Source organism: Argentina anserina, chromosome 6 (genome assembly GCF_933775445.1).
Source record: "Argentina anserina chromosome 6, drPotAnse1.1, whole genome shotgun sequence".
Classification (NCBI taxonomy): Eukaryota; Viridiplantae; Streptophyta; class Magnoliopsida; order Rosales; family Rosaceae; genus Argentina; species Argentina anserina.
The window spans coordinates 14,599,822-14,614,007 of NC_065877.1; the positions used below are offsets into that span (position 1 = coordinate 14,599,822).

Here is a 14,186-nt window from a genome sequence, read left to right on the forward strand (position 1 = left end):
TGTGAAACTTGTGTAGAGGCAAAACTGACTAGATCATCTTTCTAAAGTGTTGAAAGAAACAGTGAACCCGTTGATCTGATTCATACATATGTGTGTGATTTAAAATCAACGTTATCTAGAGGGAATAATAAATACTTTATTACCTTCATAGATGATAGCACGAAATATTGTTATGTGTATTTGTTAAAATGCAAAAGTGAGGCTATAGAGAAGTTCATTCTCTATAAAAATGAGGTTGAGAACCAACTCAACAAGAAAATTAAGGCACTAAGAAGTGACCGAGGGGGTAAGTATGAATCGTCATTTGCTGAGATTTGTGCTCAGAATGAGATTATACATCAAATGACTGCTCCATACTCACCACAATCCAATGGTGTAGCAGAACGCAAAAATCGTACTCTAAAGGATATGATGAATGCTATGCTACTCTGTTCTGGGATGCCACCCAACATGTGGGGAGACGCGATTCTCACGGAAAATTACCTTTTAAATAAGGTGCCCAAAAAGAAAGAAGAGAAAACTCCATATGAGTTTTGGAAAGGGAGAAAACCATCCTACAAATACTTACAAGTATGAGGATGTTTGGCAAAAGTGAAAATTCCTAAACCTAAAAAAGTGAAGAATGAGCCTAAAACGGTTGATTGCATCTTTATTCGATATGCACATAAAGATACAATAATGGAATCGAGAAATGCATCCTTCTTTAAAAATGTATTTACACGGAAGTCTAGAGAGGAATTTAATTCTTCTAAACGGGCACGTGAAGACAACTAAGCCGAAACTGATGATGCTCAGGAGTCCTTGTATGAAATAGCAGCACCGCTTTTGGACGTCATGGGGAAGGTATTGGCCTTTCTTCACCTATCCATCCAGTTACCTGTCTCTACTCTATTCTTATATTAAAACTTCCATTCAGTCAAGATTTTACCTTGGAGAGGTTGGAAATGGTGCTGCCATGAAACTTGTTGTCAACATGATCATGGGAAGGTTTTGCTCTAATTTGGACTGGTTATTTCTTCCTTGTTTGGTTGAGTCGATTGATATTCTGACTGTATCCTTTGATCTTTTACACAAATTCTAGTATGATGGCTTCATTTTCAGAAGGGTTGGTTCTCACTGAGAAAATAGGACTGGACCCAAAAGTACTAGTTGAGGTAATTTCCAAAACAGTATATATCTCCCTGCCTTACTTTTTCTCTCTCTGACCTGTGAAGTTCCTCATGAATCAATATATCTTTCTTTAATCCGGAATTTGTGATTACAATTTCTTACATGTCTCCACCTCCTGAGTATTTTACCTCGTATAATAGTGATGGTAGATTTCTTGGGTTAAAGGGGAGGCTTAGGAAAACTGATAATTATGATGTTCTGAATATATATATTCTTCTTTCTGCAATAATCAAATTTCATAGTATTGGTATATGTCCCTGTTAGAGTTATAGTTCTAAACATACTTGGATCTCCATGGTACTGCAGGTGATCTCACAGGGTGCCATTAGCTTACCAATGTACGCACTCAAAGGCCCATCAATGATTCAATCTCTCTACCCTACCGCGTTCCCCTTGAATCACCAACAAAAGGTTTGTCAAGTTGCTTTCATTGCGTTTCACGCTGTATAGCCCCTTGAGTACTTGACCTTAAACCGCATGGTTTTGACTTGTGACAGGACATGAGGCTTGCTCTCGGATTAGCAGAATCTGTTTCCCAATCTACGCCACTTGCAGCAGCTGCAAATGAACTGTACAAGGTAGCAAAGTCACATGGACTCAGCGACGAGGACTTCTCAGCAGTCATTGAAGCATTGAAACCGAAGTTGAAGCACTAGGCGATTATTCAAAAATAAACTGATGAACAAATGGACGATTTGATTGGAACTTGAGTTTGCCACTCACGGTCTCTTACACTTGAGTTGGTCGTGAGTTGATTGTAGCTAACATGTCCTTGAGCCGTTCCTTCTTTGGAACCGTCGGGTTGACAAGTTCTTCATGACCCTTCTCTTGCGTGTGGTCGGAAACATTACCAGCATGATTGTCGTTCTTTGCCATTATGTCGAGTTAGCCTCTTGATCGAACTTCATCTCTGATACCACCGGTCACGAACTTACTCCTTTGTTATGCTACTCGTGCGGCCTTAGTAAGTTCTTTATGCTAAGTCAGCCTTACTCTCGCAATCGCCATGCTATAACAATTGAAAAGGCAAAGAGGATATCTCTAAAGAGAACTTGTATTAAATAAAGAAAGCTTACAAGTGTTTACAAGTATGCTTGATTACTTCTTGCTTGATGCCTCAAATGTGAGGAATGCCTTACTATTTATAGGCCTCCACATCCTACCTCAATAGTTCTAGAGAAGTCTAGAACTATGTACAAGTGTAGTTGCTTCTAGAGAGTTCTACACAAGTCTATACAAGTCTAAGTGATACCGTGAGTATTCTAGAGACTTCCGGAGTGGTCTAGGTCATTGAGCCTCTCCAAGGTTCTAGAGAGTTCTAAAGATGTCCAAAGGTTCTGAAACCATCTAGAGACTTCTAAGACTTTTCAGAGCCTTCTATGACTCTCTAGAGGCTTCTACGATATTCCAAAGTCTTCCATAACCTTCTATGACATTCAGAGGGTTCTAAACTCTTCCACATGCTTCCAAAATGCTCAAGTGATCTCTAATACCTTCCTTGAGCCATGCTGACTTCAGAAATGCCCAAGGAAAATTCTATAAAGGTTGGCGGGGCGTGACACTAGGCTCAACAACATGCAACAACTTATATTCCAGCCCATTTCCACCTCCACCTCCCTTTGGGGGGAATGACACAACATGTTACCAGAAGCCTCATACTCTTACGATGATTTGATATCGCACATAGATAGACAGGTAGTAGCTAATTAAAGCAATTGGCTGACCCATTAATTAGTTACTTATTTTTAAAGGTAAATGCCATATATATATATATACATACACACACACCCACACACAAGAAGTTTCAAGTGCGAACATTTGCACCGTACGGATTCGGCGATTTCAGCGACAGGTGGGGCGCGACAACGAAGCGGAAGGTGCCGGCTGCACTCCTCTCTCCCGACGCTCCTGTTTGTGTCTGCTGGAGCTGCAGTGACGACTGAAATCTCAAAAATTTTGAAAATTTTAAGTTCTTAGCACCGTGCGGAAATTTAGAGATTCCGACTGCTATATGTCGGGATTGCAGCTCCGGACTGGACAAACATGAGCGCTGGGAGAAGGGGAGAACAGCCGGCACCATCGCGCCGTCATTGCGCGTCGCTGGTCATCGAATCTCGGAATCAGAGTACCTGAAAACTTGTATATATATATATATATATATATATATATATATATATAATCTCGTTCACATGGTCAGTAGCTGACCGTGGAATTCATGCTTAACCACTATTGAATGTAAAACCAAGGGTGAGGAGAATCTTTTGAAATTGAGTTATTTTGTTTCTAGCCCTTAGATTTACATCTAATGGTGGTTGAACATGAATTTTATTATCAGCTACTGACCGTGTGAACGGGACTATATATATATATATATATGTATTATTCTATGCAAAATAACAAATCCAAATCCAAATCATAGGAGGCAGGGAACCTGGACTAGTACTTAATTATTGTTGTGTGAATCCAGAGAGTACAAAGTACTTAATTATTGTTGTGTGAAGTAATTAACAATAGCTGAATCTGGTATTTGATTAAGAAGTTTTATTGTTTTCCTAGGTCACGGTTTTCTGCGTCATTTACAATATTGGACGCATCAAAAACTAATTGGTGCTTGAACATCTTGTCAGACTGCCTTTTCAATTAGCGTTGGATTTGAACTTGATGATTCCACACAAAATTAAGTTCTTACTGACTCGACCACATGTAGAGGTTAAGTTGCGAGTCATTATATATGTTATGTTATTGTCATTAAAAGAGAAACAGATCAAAAAACCAATAGGTATAATATTACATACGAAACATTTCAAACTGAATAGAAAACCATTGTATCATCTGTATGATTTGTATCCTCCAAATTAGTAGGAAGCCAGAATAGGGACTTACTAATCAGGGAGGATGTGGGAGCTCATTTATTAATTTGCCTAAATTACTTGTCTCTTGATTTTCTGCGGATGAGCTATCTTCACGGAGACATATACGCTATATTAATCCACTACACAATTCTATAAATTTAAATTTATATAGAGGTATCTTCGCGGAGACATATAGTTTTTCAAAATAACATACGCAATTTCGATCTCCCGATCTTTATATATCTTTTGATATCATTTTCACAGCTTCAAAAATGGCAAATTCCATGCGTTTATTTTCTTCTGGTTTCATCCTCATCTTGCTTTTGGTTGCTATAGGTCTGTTTCTCTTCTCTGTTTGATAATGTTATATATAAAATGTCAATATATGTCGGAGTTAATTGATTAAAGCCAAACATCTTCAATCTGAACGAAATTGATAGATCGATGTTACTGATATATGCATTTTCTGCAGAGATGGCACCAAAATTCGCCGAGGGTGATGATTCGAAGCCATGCGAGTTTAGGAGCAAGAATTTTAGTGGAATGTGCACCTCAAGCAAATGTGATTCAACGTGTAAAAAAGAGGGCTCTACTGGAGGTGATTGCCAAGGCTACTATCGTAAATGTTACTGTACCAATAAAAAGCCTTGTAAATAATTCTGTACAGTGGAGACATACACGAACCCCTTCGTGTTTGCAACTTTGCATCGAATAAATGACCCTCTATTAATTTTTTTTTAAATCCCGTTCTTGTTTTGTTCTGCTTGATGCACTTGAACCGTACGTCATGCATGGGCGACTTGTTTGGTAATTCCCTTCATATAAATCAATCGACCTTCACAAGGCAGTACAAAATAACAAGTGAAGCAGCTCCCTTGTCCTTCCTTCAACGCCACATCATCTGTTGGAAATCATGGTTTATTCAATTGAATATGCAGAAGAAGTAAATAAATTCAAGTTGAGCAAAATCAGATCTCAAATGAATTACATGGTGTATATTCTTAGTAAGAAACAAAAGTGTACAATCATATCATGTTGGAAATCATGGTTTATTCAATTGAAAATGCAGAAGTAAAGAAATTTAAGTGGAGCAAAATCAGATCTCAAATGAATTACATTGTGTATACTCTTAGTAAGAAACAAAAGTGTACAACCCTTTCTTTATATATTCCTATATAGCCTATTGATAAATACACCCTTTCAATATAACCTATATTCTTAACATCATCATCATCATCACCCCACATTGCTTTACGATCGGATTTGACTTGAATCCCTTAACACCGATCTTCTCCTTCATGTGCATTGCTTTCCCCAACTTGGAATTGCCGAGCTCAATGTGGAGTGTGGAGAGAGCGTATCGTTGATGGAATGAGCAAGCGGAGAGAAAAACAAAAGAGTAGAAACTTGGAGCTTGGGATCATCGGAGGTGACATAGTGGAACATGAAGGGGAGGAGCTCTGGCCACTGGTGGTTCGGCAAAATCAGTGGTAGATCCAGGATTTGTAGCATGGGGGGAATTGAGTTTGTAATTAAATAAATAAAAATATTATAATGAATAATCTTAACAGTGCAAGAAAATCCTGGTTTGCCAAATGGACAACGCAAATCAGGATCCCTCTCAAGAGCATTAATATTATTTTCAGGCTCGGGAATGGAAGATATGCAAGCGCGCACTAGTAGCGGGGGCTAGCACTAGCAGACTGTTGCGACCAAGCGGATCGAGGTGCCAAAGCCAAAGAACTTCGGAGGGATGCGCAACGCTCGAGAAGTGGACAACTTCTTATGGGGGCTAGACCAATATTTCGGGGCCGTAGGCATCACGGAGGAGGATGGCAAGATAAAGATCACGACTCTATATCTCACCAACACCGACATGCTATGGTGGAAGAGAAGGTGAGGAGATGTCGAAAGATGTACATGCACCATCTCTACATTTGATGACTTGTTCAAGAGCTTAAGAGACAATTTTATCCCAAGAATGTCGAGGATGAGGCAAGAGCTCACTTGCGAAGGCTCAACCACACGGGGCCTATTCATGATTATTACGGATTTCACCAACTTAGTGCTTGAGATTCCGGACTTAATAGACAAGGACACTCTCTTCAATTTCATGAATGGTCTCCAACCATGGGCAAAGACCGACCTAAGGCATGGAGTACAAGATCTTACTACTGCCATATTTGTGGCCGAAAGCCTAATCGACTATACTAACCTGAAGGAGTCCATGAATTTGAGGGAAGAGAAGAGTAGTCATACCAATGATGGGGGAGACAAGGGCCAATGCAAGGATGAGTCCAGTCAGGACAACTACTATGCAAGGAGTAAGGATAAGGGGAAGCAAAAGAAGATGCAGAGGTCGATTAAGCCCAACAATAACACATGTTTTCTTTGCGATGGACCGCATTGGGCTAGGGATTGCCTGCAAAAGAAAGCAGTAAGTGCACTCTTAGGGAGTCATCAAAGTGAAATGGAAGCCGAGGGCAGAAATAGTGGTGCATACATGGGGTCTATGTAGCTGCTCACTGCGATCCAATCCACGTCTAAGGATCAAGTCAAAAGTTTGCACCATACGGACATCACTATAAGCGGGAAGCCAACAACGGCGATGCTCGACACTGGAGCAACCCATAACTTTATTGCCATCGAGGAACCACAAAGGGTAGGACTTAAGGCGAGCGATGGAGGGGGCTCCATCAAGGTGGTCAATTCACCTGCCTGACCCATACAAGGCGTAGCACGAGGAGTCAAGACCAGCATGGGAGCATGGTGTGGGAATCTAGACTTCTCGATAGTACCGATGGATGACTATAAGGTAATCTTGGGGTTGGAATTTCATGACCAAGTCAAGGCATTCCCGGTGTCATTCACTAATAGCTTGTGCATCATAGACGGTGACAAGTCTTGTGTAGTACCGGCAACTTGAGGTACAAAACAAGGCGTAAAGGTGTTGTCGACATTACAATTCATGGAAGACTCATCAATGGGAGCTTCACATCTGGCACCAACAACAGTTGTCACTTATTTAAGGAAATAAGTAAATGAAGTACTTGCCGATCGAGTCACCTGACGTCGAGACATGCCGATGTACAAGGAGTACCTCATTAAGTGGAGGGGCCTGCCTGATACGGAAGTAAGCTGGGAGTCCGAGGATACACTGGCAATTCAAGGACAAGATCCAGCGTTACAAGAAGGAAGGCGTGATGAGGGCATCGCGTGCTTAGGTGGGGGAGAGTGTCACGCCCCGCCAACCTTCATAGAATTTTTTTTAGGCATTTCTGAAGCTAGCATGGCTCAAGGAAGGTATTAGAGATCACTTGAGCATTTTGGAAGCATGTGGAAGACTTTAGAACCCTTTAGAATGTCATAGAAGGTTATGGAAGATTTTGGAAGATAGTAGAAGCCTCTAGAGAGTCATAGAAGACTCTGAAAAGGTTTGGGAACCTTTGGACATCTCTAGAATTCTCTAGAACCTTAGAGAGGCTCAAGGATCAAGACCACTCCGAAAGTCTCTAGAATACTCGCGGTATCACTTAGACTTGTATATACTTGTGTAGGATTCTCTAGAAGCAACTACACTTGTACACATTGTTCTAAAAAGCGGTCTAGGCGGCGCCTAGGCGCCAGGAGGTCACCCACCGCCATGCTTTTTGCCTCGGCGGCCATCTGTGGTGTTTAGTGAATTAGATGGCCGCCTAGGCGGTCCTAGGCAGTTTTAGGCGGTTCTATGCGGTTTTAGGCGGTCCTAGGCGGTCAACCATCATTTTTACAATTAAAAAAAAGCTAAAAGAGGCCGCAGCTCTCACTCTTTGTCTATTTTCTGAAAACTGAATCTCATCAACAGAAGAAAATGAAAGAAATATGAATATTAAGTTTGAGTCCGATACTGAATGAGTTTGGAAATAATTTGGTGAGAAAGAAATTGAGATTTAGTATTATTACATTTCTTTCATTATTTATCTTTTCTTTAAATATTTTTATGGACTTTCTACTTAAATTATGTGAATTTATACTATTTTAAGTATTTTTAAAATTAATATTAAATATCATTATATATTTTTAATCATTAAAATAGTTTAAATATCTGTATAAAAATAAATAAATATTTAATGATTCGAAACCGCCTAGGAGGCCGCCTAACCGTCTAGTCACTAGGAGGTGAGTGTCTGCCTGCATACCGCCTAACGCTTTTTAGAATCTTGCTTGTACATAGTCCTAGAATTCTCTAGAACTATTAAGGTATGATGGGGAGACCTATAAATAGCGAGACATTCCTCACATTTGAGGCATCAAGCAAGAAGTCATCAAGCATACTTGTAAACACTTGTAAGCTTTCTTTCTTTAATACAAATTCTCTTTAGAGATATCCTCTTTGCCTTTTCAATTGTTCTAGCAAGGCGATTGCGAGAGTAATGCTGTGTAATAACCCGATTTTTTGGAGCGAATGTTGGATTGTTTTTAAGTTCATAAATTTGTGAAATTTATTTAAACTCCTTAACTTACTTCCCTCAGTCCCTTACTTTCATCGAATACGGCTTTCCACAGAATTATATATGTATCTATGAGATCGAGTATGGAATTCTGTTTACTCACTTTAAGTGAGAAAGTGCGTCTCAAAATGGAAGTTTTTCGCCTCTCTGCTTTTGTTTGCTTAGCGAAGCGGTAAATCGAAAACGGAAACGTTATCGAAACGTTTATTTAGAAAAACGTTACGTTTCCGCGACGTAAAAATCAACTTTTACTCCGTCGCTCGTTTGTGAAAACCTCTTTCATGAAAGTCGTAGAGCTCGTCAATACGAGTTCGTAGACACGCGGTATGCGTTATTTGAAGATCGCATGAGGAAGTTACGTTCAAGGGAAGTTTGAGTTCCGAAAATGGGGATGTATAAATAGAAACTTTTCTGTTAGGGTTTCATTAATTGCTAAACACACTTAGTCCCTCTTCTTCCCCTCGCGCGCGCCTCCTTCAGAGTCAAGGTCTGAAGACCGACCCGACCCAGACCCGAGCCAACCCGACCCGAGATTTCTGGTGTCGTCCGGTGTCCCCCGACCGCGCAACCAGCCCAGATCGTCTCGCCTCGTCTGTGCGCCATGCCTCGTGGTGATGGTTGGTATCGATTCGCATCAGGTGGTGCGAACCGAAAGCTTGACAGTGACCCGACGACTCGGTTTCGACCCGGTTTCATTCCCGGCGATTCAAGCTCCTTCACCGGTCAAGTTCTCTTCTTCACCGTCGTGCGAGACTTGCTGTGGAGGTGGCTTGCACCATTTCATGTCGGATTGAGAGAATCGAAGCTCGGAAGAATGGATGTTTCCTTGGAATCGGTTTGGTTGCTGCATGGAGTTTCGGCGATTATGGCAGCCTTCTGACTTGATTCCCGGCCTTCCTCGGTGTGGCAGTGGGTCTATGATGTCCTCCCCCTCCCAATAAAACTTCCAATGGCAGTGAAGCAGTCCAATTCGACCTCACCATGGCTGAGCAGTGCATTTGAGCAGTGGTGGACTTGATTCGAATTTGCATGTCACTTTGGCTAAGCAGTGCGTCCCTAGAGATTGAGCCTTGTATGGTAGAAGTGAGAGTGCACCTTGTAATGGCGGCTCCGATCAAGATGTTGTTGCCTAAGGTATCAATAGTTATTGTTTTTACATTGTTGATGGGTAGTTGTTGTGAAATGCCTAGGATGTGTAACTTTAGGCAGCGATGTGTCATCACACGTGGTATCGAGTCTTAGTAGTGCCATGAGAATATTTCGAACGCCAATTATCATGTACTTATCACGATTGAGTGATTATTACGGAAACAGTAGCATTACAGAGTTTAAATTTTTATGGTCAGTGAGCAGTTTCGATACTCAGTCGATTCACTCCCTGACCTAATGACGTTAATGTATTCAGTTAAGTACATTTGGGTGGCTTAACTCGAGTTTAACGACATTTGGGGTGAAAAACCTTATTCATTATTTTCACTACAAGGGATATTGAGTTGTGATCTCGGTATGATTAGGTACTTGGCGGTTTTGGTGTGGTGGGAGTGGCGGTGATTCTTCACAAGTGTGTGGAAGACGCAGCCGGATTTTAAGGTGAGTATAAATCTCACTTATTTACGAATTGAGCATGTTGATGTGATTTGTACAATAATGAGTAGATTATTGTACGTGGTTTGACGTTGAGAATTGTTAAAACGTTTTGTCTTCGGACGTGTTTATGAAATATGACATGTATATGATATAATGGATTATATATATATATTGTATAAATGGTAAATAAGTACATATATATATAGTTTGCTATATTATATACTGTTAGGATTTCATTTGTGAAAATGATCACGGTGGTGATGAGGATTATATGTTGAGCATATTAATGCGATTGGTACAATAATGAGTAGATTATTGTACGTGGTTTTGACGTGGAGAATTGTTAAAACGTTTTGTCTTCAGACGTGTTTATGAAATATGACATGTATATAATAAATTGAATTATATATATATATATTGTATAATAGTAAATATGTACATATATATATATGTAATTTGCTATATTATATACTGTTAAGATTTCGGTTGTGAATTATGATCACAGTGGTGATGAGAATTATATATTGAGTGTGTGATGAAATTTGTACAATAATGAGTAGATTATTGTACGTGTTTATGTTTCGGACCAGTCTTCAGACGTGTGTGACATGTCGGAACCTAGCATTTGGCCGGGCGAAAGTTACGATACAGTTAGAGCTCTAGTCTGTCTGCCTGACATCGGGTAGCGAGGAGGTTTCCCAATGTCGGACTTCGGGTAGCGAGGAGGTTGCCCGAAGTCGGACTTAGGGTAGCAAGGAGGTTGCCCAATGTCGGGCGTTGGGTAGCGAGGAGGTTACCCAATGTCGGGCGTTGTACTACGTGAGGGGTAACAGAGGTGTAGCAGCGCTCATTAGTACCCATATTATAAATGCATTTGGGTAAACAGAAGGGTTACCCAATTGCTCATGAGTACGTTCATTTCATATTTTCGGGACAACCAGATGGGCCGTCCATTTACTCATGGGTGCATTTATATTTGTTGATTGTGGATTTCCGTATATATTGATATGCGAGTTATGTTTTTATTTTACTCATACGAGCTATAAAGCTTACCGGGTTTGTGTTTACAATCCCGGTGCACCAATTCGATGGTGTAGTGGATAACTCCGCAGGTGTGGATTAGCGGGAATTGACGGACTGCTCAGAGAACTTGAAGTTATTTATTTCCAGCTGGAGCGAGGATTTTGTGTGACTATCTTGTGAGGTTGTTGTGAGGATTATACATTTCCATTTGTTATAATGTTGAATTATAATTTGGTTTCTAATAATTGGTGTGACTGAGTTGTATTCTGAACTCAGAGATGATCCGATGTGGCATTTGAAATGATTTCGATTCATTGAGATTGTTTGGTGTTTAACGACTTTGAAATTTTGAGTTTTTATGCTCGAAATTTTGGAGTCGTTACATGCTGACTTAGCATAAAGAACTTGAGAAAGCTCGTGACACTAGAGTTTTGTTCTAGTGAGGTTAGTGAGCTACACACTTTTGTGCCTCTATCGTATCCTCAGGAGTTTAGTACCGTATTAACATGTACAGTTTCTTGACAATCTGGTTGACAGGATAATGATACTATGTCCATTTTCATGTTTTTTTTGTTTTTTTTTATCAAATGATAATTAAAAAAAAAAGAATTTCAAATAACCTACGTGAAGAACACTTCATGAGAAGTTCTGATACAACGTTTAATTATCTCAAATTTTGAAAATTAGCATTACTGCATGCTAGGCGTTTCAATAATTTCATTCTATTAATCATCACCAAGGAGATTGTAATTGTCATACTGACATCTGCTTTTTGTTCTTTAATGAGTACTCTTATTAAGCAATTTTCTCGGCATAAACTTTTGCGCGATTTTCTTGTTCAGACTTGGATACGCATGCTTGGCTTTAACACACATTGCCGTAACAACTCTACTACAAACAATTGCAATAATATTAGCTCCAGGAACACGTATATATACTTCTTCCTATTCTATTCGATTTCAGTTATATTTCTCTTGAATACATTCACTTGAAAATTCAACATTGAACAAATGGCATGGCAACTGTAAAAGGCCATGAATTAGGTAAGCTCTGAATAGATAAATCAAGAAACCGATCGATTATCGTAGTAGCTGGCGGAGATATCACCTGCTAAACTGGTTCGAAAATGTTTTATATGGGAAATTGTGTTGTAATCCAAAACATAATTGAAACCTGCCATTCAATTAATGTAGCAGCTGAAACAGAAAAGCACAGAAAAAAACTGCAGAAGAAACCAACCAGATCGATGAATTACTATATTTAGAAACCGATCGAAATAGGGTAGGCTAACGGACCCATTCCACTTTCTGACAGATAGGAAAAGAAGGGAAAAAAAGACAGAAAAAATCTGGGTTTCTGGGGCAAGTATGAACGCCCATGTTGGACCCTCCCCCAGATTTAGGGATGCATGGTCCATTATTTGATCGAAACAAAGAAAAAAAGGCTACGAAATCAATTTCTTCACTTCACTACTCACTTCCACACCCACGAAGATTGCATGAGATGTTGGTCTTTAAAAGCTGCACCCCATAAACTGTCACCGTCCTGAAATTTCCAATGATAAAAATTTGAATTTAAAGTCATGAAAAACTCTAAAATAATTTCAAATATATTGAAATCATATTATATCAACAGTGTATCGAAAGTCAGTTGAAGTACGACTCAGTCGACTTGAATAATACATTACCAATTTATATACACAAGTATTAAAACAATTAGAAAATGTAATATTCACTCGATCCTCACCAAAAACGAATGATGGGATCCCTTAGAAAATCCTCCGTGTAAGCCCTCCGAGCCTGCTAATCCCCACATGCAGAACTATCCCTTACACTATCGATTTGGTGCACCGAGATTGTAAACACAAACCCGGTAAGCTTTACAGCTTGTATGAGTAAAACAACATTTAAACATACATCACATAACAAGGAAATGTAACGATTAACATTTTTAAAACATGTGTACTCATGAGACCCGGACAACCCATCTAGTTATCCCTCATGTTGTACAACGGCAGACAGACTAGAGCTCTAACTGATCGTAACCAACACCCGGCCAAAGGCTTGGTTCCCAATTTAAATGTCATTACCAAGTCCGAAGATTAGAAAACGTTTGAACAAGGCTCAATGTTAAAACCACGTACAATATAACAATCCACACATGTTTATGTACTAAAACCAAGCGACTCTTACACAACAACATATAACAAGTCACACCGATAATCCATTATACCGGAAGGTACATTTTCTTCCATTCTGGCCCCATCCACCACAATAATCCTCCAATTTACCGGAAGGTACATTTTCTTCCCTTCCGATTCCATCCGCCACAATTAATCGAAAACAATAAAAAATGCATAATTTAAATAAGAACCGTAATGTATCTAATATAGCAAACCATACATGTGTACTCTGTTTACCATTTTAGTACACATACACAACTCACTGTATTGTATCGACGTCATAGTTCACTCAATTTAGAGAAATCATGTAATAACCCGAATTTTTTAGAAACTAAATGTCGAGTATTTTTAAAGTGTTAAACTTGTGAAATTAATTCAAGACGACAATTGGAGGTTTGCGACATTTCGAAACGAAAACGGAAACGTTCTCGTATCGTTTAATTAGAAAACGTAACGTATAGATCGACTTTTATTCCGTCGCTCGGTTGCGAAAACTTCCTTCACGAAAGTCGTAGAGCTCATCGATACGAATTCGTGGACACGTCATGCATTCGAATCGGACGTCGGACGCGAAAGTTATTAAGGTCGGAAGTTCGTTTCCGATTTTGAAAGTAGTATAAAAGGAAGGAGAGGAGATTAAAAATCAGAAAATCAGATTTTTTCTAAAAATCAGCTCGGGTATTGTTCACCCGAGCTCGGGTACTGTTCACCCGACCCAAAAACCTTCTCCGGCCGATTTCTCCACCATCCGACGTCGCCTCGTGTCGTGCCACCTATCAAACTGACGGGCTCGACGAGCTCCATCTTTTGGGCTACGCCTTGCACTCCGGCGACAACCATACACGGTGTAGAAACTGCCGGAAGTTACTGCTGTGGCGGCGC

General features: G+C 39.9%; 1 long non-coding RNA gene across 1 annotated transcript; it reads left to right on the top strand.

The window, feature by feature from the left end:
* The first annotated feature begins 828 nt into the window (after positions 1–828).
* LOC126800040 (uncharacterized) lies at positions 829–1,501 on the top strand. Its single transcript, XR_007672677.1, has 3 exons — positions 829–987; positions 1,082–1,154; positions 1,477–1,501. It is a non-coding gene; the product is annotated as an uncharacterized LOC126800040 (long non-coding RNA).
* The last annotated feature ends 12,685 nt before the right edge of the window (positions 1,502–14,186 follow it).